This window comes from Loxodonta africana, chromosome 12, assembly GCF_030014295.1.
Source record: "Loxodonta africana isolate mLoxAfr1 chromosome 12, mLoxAfr1.hap2, whole genome shotgun sequence".
Lineage (NCBI taxonomy): Eukaryota > Metazoa > Chordata > Mammalia > Proboscidea > Elephantidae > Loxodonta > Loxodonta africana.
Genome location: NC_087353.1, coordinates 78168768 through 78176127, shown reverse-complemented (window position 1 = coordinate 78176127; position 7360 = coordinate 78168768).

Here is a 7360-nt window from a genome sequence, read left to right as displayed (position 1 = left end):
CCCACGCCCCTTTGTGATCGGCCCTCTCTATCCGGGCCGCTCTCTACTGCTCCCAGGAGCTGGTTGGACGAGTCCAATCCCTCTAAGTCGTGGCTTAGGGAGATGCAAAATTTTAGAAGTAAGTATAGAGCGAATATAGTCTAGTTGAACTCTTCTTTGGTTCTTTTCCTGGTCTGGATGTTCGCTATGTACTTCTTTAGGACTACGTCTACGACAGCCCATTATAACTCCCCCTACGCCACTTTGGATTCTTCCGACCTGTTTCGTCCAATGAAACAGCCTCCTTCCCAGGATTTCCCAGGGGGTCTGTAAGCTCACGCCTTCCCCGGAGCTGCGTTACTGCTCGCTGGGAACTTGAGGCTGCCGGAGAATTCCGTCTCTTTGGTTGTCTGTAGAGCTGTCGGGTTTTGGGCATCGCAACCGGGCTTGAGTGCCGCTTGTTCTGTGAATTTCTCACTAAATTAGTTCCATTAGAGCAGAGGCCTTGTCTGACGAATTCGAGCTGTATTTCCCAGAACAGGCCGGGGACACGGAGAAGTGAGCCCGCAACCTAGGGAGTCTTCATATTTAAGGTCTCTGCTTTCGTGGAATTTATGTTCTAGGCTGGGGTGATGTAGAAAATAAAAAAGTAAACTATAGTTTTCGTATGAGCATAACAACAGTGTTTTGAATTGTAGGGCTCTATGAGTTGAACTCTGCATATCGAGAGAGACAAGCTGGGGGAAGAGAGCTCAACTCCACTCTTCGAATATTAGCTGAAGATTCAAGGCGTGGTCCTTTGCCCTTTAGAGCGTACGGTCTAATACTCTGCTACTTCGCATGACTCGGAAACCAACAGCGTCAGCATCACTTGGGAATGTGTTAGAAATGCGGAATCTGAGCGACCATACTAGATCAGAGTTTGCATTTTAACAGGATCGTAAGGTGAATCATATGCATATTGAAGTTTGAGAAGTGCTGGTATTGTAGACGTTCCAAAGCATAGGCAAACTTAAGACCCCTTTGGTCTGTGGCCGAATTCCCCCACGTTCACAACTGTCTCCTCTGGCTTTGTAACATGATCCCAGGTGACATCTAAGCCCCAGTCATAATCTGGCGCCAACCCAATTTTTCCTCGCAGAGATTTTGAATTTGAACTCTTCTCCATTCCCACTAGCAAAATCACAGTTCAGTTATCATCACTGCTCACTGGCTTCCTCACTGTTTTCTCTACCTTCAAGGGGGCACTGTCAACCCAATCCGTATCCTACAACACAGTTTCCCAAAGTGTGGTAGACTTACCACCAATGGTGCATGAGATGATTTAAAGTTGGTACATGGATGAACATTGTTCCATTTTAATACTTCTATATACTTGATTATGGCAAGTGATGTTGGTAATGAGTTTCCTCTTTAAATAGATATGTTCAAAGAAAAGTTCATTTAAACAATATTAAGTAACTATAGGCAATATGGAGATATGGCAAAAATCTTGAAGGGGTTATACCCATGAGTCGTTTGGGAAACATTGTTCTGATCAAGTCACCTAGCTGCATAAAATCCTCCATTGATTCCCCATCTTTTTTTCGGATAAAATTTGAATTCATTAAAATGGCATACAAAGCTCTGTCTCCATTACTTTTTTTTTAATTAACTTTTATTAAGCTTCAAGTGAACGTTTACAAATCCAATCCGTCTGTCACATATGTTTACATACATCTTACTCCGTACTCCCACTTGCTCTCCCCCTATTGAGTCAGCCCTTTCAGTCTCTCCTTTCGTGACAATTTTGCCAGCTTCCCTCTCTCTCTATCCTCCCATCCCCCCTCCAGACAAGAGATGCCAACACAATCTCAAGTGTCCACCTGATATAATTAGCTCACTCTTCATCAGCATCTCTCTCCCACCCACTGACCAGTCCCTTTCATGTCTGATGAGTTGTCTTCAGGGATGGTTCCTGTCCTGTGCCAACAGAAGGTCTGGGGACCATGGCCGCCAGGAGTCCTCTAGTCTCAGTCAGACCATTAAGTATGGTCTTTTTATGAGAATTTGGGGTCTGCATCCCACTGATCTCCTGTTCCCTCAGGAGTTCTCTGTTGTGCTCCCTGTCAGGGCAGTCATCGATTGTGGCCGGGCACCAACTAGTTCTTCTGGTCTCAGGATGATGTAGGTCTCTGGTTCATGTGGCCCTTTCTGTCTCTTGGGCTCTTAGTTGTCGTGTGACCTTGGTGTTCTTCATTCTCCATTACTTTTTAATAATTACCTCCAAATTAGCTGCACATTGGAATGTCATCATCCAACAGTTCAGGTTAGGTGGGAGACACACACACACCCCCCCCCCTTTGTAATCTTCTCTTATTCTTCCCATAGATTGTAACACCATCCATCCACACAATAAAACATAAGTGTGACCCAAATGTCCTGAGGGGCAAAAAAATTTTTCTGTTCAAATGTGGTAGGGTCTGAAATATGATAATTCTTGGTTATCAGCTATATAAATCATAAAATCACAAATCTTCAGTGTTCTGCAACATTGCAAAATTGTCTGTTAAACTTTATGAATGTCACCCGGTGGACAGATCTACCACTTCCACATCGTATCATGCCCAGTCCAAGACTGCTGATCCTATGGAGGAAGGATATGTGTGCCTGTGTGTGTTCGTGTGTGTGGGATAGTCGAGGTGGGATGCCATTACGTTGATACATATGTGTGGTATTGGTTGGTAGGTGTTGTGAGGTTTCCACCTGATGTTTTCCTTTAGCTCCCAACCAGTCCTACAGGTAATTACAGTGATAGAGGAGCCTGGGCCCCTGAGCCCCATTCCCATTTTGTGTTCTCATTCTCTATACCCTTTGAAAAATTAATGCTTGGATAACAGTTTATAAAGAAAATGTTCTACATCCTACTTTGGTGAGTAGCATCTGGGGTCTTAAAAGCTTGTTAGTGGCCATCTAAGGTACGTCTACTGGTCCCACCCTGTCTGAAGCAAGGGAGAATGAAGAGAATCAAAGACACAAGGGCAAAATTAGTTCAAAGGACCAATGGACCACAACTACCACAGCCTCCACCACACTGAGTCCAGCACAACTATATGGTGCTCGGCTTACCACCACCAAGTGCACTGACAGGGATCACAATACAGAGTCCCAGATAGCTGGAGAAAAATGTAGAACAAAATTCTAACTCACAAAAAAAGGACCAGACTTACTGGTCTGAAAGAGACTGGAGAAATCCCAAGAGTATGGCCCATGGACACCTTTTAACTCAGTACTGAAGTCACTCCTCAGCTTTACCCTTCAGCTAAAGATTAGACAAGGCCTATAAAACAATAATAATACACGTAGTTCCACTATACATATGAGGCTAAATGGGCACACCAGGGGCAAGGAGGAGAAGGCAGGAGGGGACAGGAAAGCTGGATGAATGGAAATGGGGAACCCAAGTTCAAGAAGGGGAGAGTGTTGACATGTCATGGTGTTGGCAACCAGTGTCACAAAACAATGTGTATTGTTTCATGAGAAACTAATTTGCTCTGTAAACCTTCACCTAAAGCGCGTGCGCGCACACACACGTTAATGCTTGGAACAGTAAGCCCCCATATTGGAGGGAGGTAGTAAAACAGTTGAGAATGGAGGATACAGAAGGAGAAAATGGGTGATCAAAAGGGTAAAAAATAAAAAATGACAAAAGGGAGAGAAGAGGTTTCTCGAGATGGGGCTCCAAACTGCTTATGTCTTCGTTATTGTTGCTAATTTAAATCTAGTTTAAAAAATCTCTTTTCCTTGTTTGTAATACCCACGGCCTACTTTAGCATATAAACAAGGGTGTAGGCAACAGAAAGCCTTGAAGCTTCTCCAGGTTGCCTTACTAGCTCATGTCAGGTTTCTACCACAACTCTAGCACTTTACTGTAGAAGAAAATGGGGTTCTTGAAATTGTTTCTGCACAGGAGACACTGAAAGCCCTAGGAGAGAAAACAAGAAGAGAGTAGACATGGAAGACAGCTTTCTTAGTTTTCTGAATGTGAAGTCAAATCTGCCTCCATAGAGCCCAACTCCAGTGGGGTGGGTGCATGTGTGTCTATCTTTGGTGGTGGGGGATGTCAAAGGGAAGGAGGCTATAGTGGCAACATTGACCACAGGGAAGTGGCCTGAGTTTATAGTGGGAACCACATCATCTTGTCATGTTAGGGCCAGAGGCATTCACTGTGACTCCTTCTAATTATAGTTTTGATGGTTGGCATTTCCTCTCCCATTCTTCTCTTCCTATCAGAATCCTACGCAACTATAGGTGATAGATACGGCAGAAATGTTGAAGGGGTTATACCCATGAGTGGTTTGGGAAACACTGCTCTGATCATCACCCACCTGCTTCTATAACTCTGATGAAAGCGTCCCTCGCCACCCCAGCCTGGAGTTTTTTTCTCCCTTCTCTGAACTTAAATTTACTGCCTTGTATTGATAATTTTGTTTTCATATCTGATCTCCCTTAACTAGATTAAAAAAAAATTATTATTGGCATTTTCAGACACACAGAAGTTGAAAGGATGATATTATGAGCTTCCATTTACCTATCACCCAGTTTTAACAGTATTAAATATTTTACCTGTCTTCCTTTGAGTTTTAAGTTCCTTGATGGAGAGAAGTATGGCTCATAAATATTTAAGATAGCTTCAGTCATAATTGAGGGGGCATGGTTATTTTTACACTTCATAAGTGTTCGAGATCTGAAGTCAATGCTACTTTAAACCCATTGCCATCGAGTTGATTCCGACTCATAGCAACCTTATAGGACAAAGAACTGCCCCATAGGGTTTCCAAGGAGCAGCTGGTGGATTCGAACTGCTGAACTTTTGGATACAGCCGAGCTCTTCACCACTGAGCCACCAGGGCTCCAAAGCTGCTCTAGTTAATATTTATTCCCCATTTTCTGTTGAATCTGTGCATTTCCTACTGAACAGAATCACACGCATCCCTTTTGTCTTAAAAACTTTGCTTTAAAGTTTCTATTCATTGTATGTGGGATCTATGTAAGTTAAAAAAAAAAAAAAGATTTGTTGTTGCTGAGAATATACACAGCAAAACAGACACCAATGTAACAGTTTCTACATGTACCATTCAGTGACACTGATTACATTCTTCTAGTTGTGCAACCATTCTCATCCTTCTTTTCTGAGTTGTTCCTCCTCCATTAATGTAAATTCACTGCCCTTTAAAGTTCCTATCTAATCTTTAGAGTTGCTGTTGTCAATTTGATCCCATATAAACAGTTCTTAAAAGAGCATAATGGGCAATGTAGACATTTTTTACAGGTTAAGCTAAACAGATCTTAGTAAGTTTTGGTTTTTGTCTCATCAGATGATGTTAGATGGGAAGGGAGGAATCCAAGTCTGATCGCTTGTGTCGCAAGACTGCAAAGGGAAGAAAGAGAGGGGCCTCAGGATTAACACCTTAGTCAGAAGGAACATTTTGGAGCTAGTCTAGAAGACGTCTATGCTCTAGTTCTTATGATGTCCAGTTAGACCTCATGCTATCAATAAAATCTAAAATTCTACAAGCAAGCTAGGCTGATCCGTCTTCCTTAAATTATTTTAAGACTCAAATAGCCAAAGCTACTTCAACAAGTGGACCTTGACACTGGTACGTTCGGAGTATAAAGTAAGGAAAAATACGTTAACATCTTTCCACTATGGATTTAGTAAAAGCCTTGTTGGAATGACTTCATAACTGAAGACACAATGTTGCCTGGTGGTGCTTTGTACGAATATCAGGGAACATTCCTAGGAGTAAAAATGACTTTAAGAGTTAAAATTGCAAACCTTAATTTATGAGAATCTCCTGGAAGGCTTAGCATTTTTTTTGCCCCCAAAGCCAAACATGATTCACTTGCATCAAAATTACATGAGGGTATGTGCCAAAATGCAGGTTCCTAGGTTCCACACCACAACCTACTGACTCTGAATCTCCAGGGCTTAGAATCCAGAGAATCTGCATTTTAAATAAATGCCCTTGCGTGACCTCTGCCCTAAGAGTAATCAGAGTATACCAGGTGTTTATATCTTCAAATTCTTGCCTGCTCACACACAGAAGGAAGCATAAAAACAGGACAGAAAAATTAGTCATTTTTAAGTTCAGAATATACAATCCTATTACTTACCTTTACTGAATTCTTCAGGAGTTTGGATTTTGCTTACCTACTTGCCCTTGACTACTGCTGTCCACCTAGCCTTTTGATGTGAGGTTTCACAGATGTCTGAGAGAAAAATATTCAAGCACCAAATTTAGACTCCTAGTTACCTTCCTTTCCTTTCTTACCCTCCATCTCTCAACACCTTCATGGTTTTGTTTGTTTGATTTCCTTTTTTAAAATATCTCCGCATCTGGCAAACAGCTTAAAACTGGAGCTACTCACCATGCTTCGATATCAAGCCTATAATTAGTATTACTTTTTTTTTTTTTACTGGACTTTAGATGAAGGTTTACAGAGCAAACAAGTTTCTCATTAAACAGTTAATACATATATTGTTTTGTGACATTGGTTGCCAACGCCACATGTCAATACTCTCCCCTTCTTGACCTTGGGTTCCCCATTACCAGCTTTCCTGTCTCTTCCTGCCTTCTCGTCCTTGCCCCTGGGCTGTTGTGCCATTTAGTCTCATTTTGTTTTAATGGGCCTGTCTAATTAGTGTCACTTTTAACACATTCTGTCTGTATAAACATTTTGGTGAGAGGAGGTGGGACTACATGGACAGATACGCCCTCTACTGGCATAAGCCATTATAATCAGGGTGGCCATATAGTTTATTATCCAAAGGTAGGCAATTTTGAGAGTAAAGTGGGCACTGTTGTTGCTGAACCCTAGAAGGTGGGTTCTGTCCGGAGTGCTCAGACCTACCAATAATCTGGACACTGGCTTTTGAGAAAGAGAAAGTAACTTCATTGCAATGTGCAGAGCAAGAAGCCGGGAGGAAGTTCCTCAGATCTGACTCCCCAAGCTATGGGGAAGAAGGGCTTATATATGATTTGGGCAGCAAAATGGTAGCCATGCAGGCATACTGGAGAGGGAATATTCTAGCAGGAATACACAGGGAAGACATTGCAGGAATTACGGCGGCCAGGAAAGAGGAGGTGACGTAGTTCTTGTCACTTCAGAATGAGGTCTGGGTGACGATTTTCCTTCTGATTCGTTCTACCTGTTGCTGTGTCCTCTGTTGAGGTCAACTAACGGTCACAACTGGCCCTTCTGCACATGTTGAATGGGCCAAATCTAGCTTGGGCTAGTTTAAAGAAGTCTTTTCTGACTAATGAAAATTTACTGGCATTTATAGGGTCAGGTTACACCGTTAAGGATTAAACCAGGATAAAATAAACTGGGAACCATA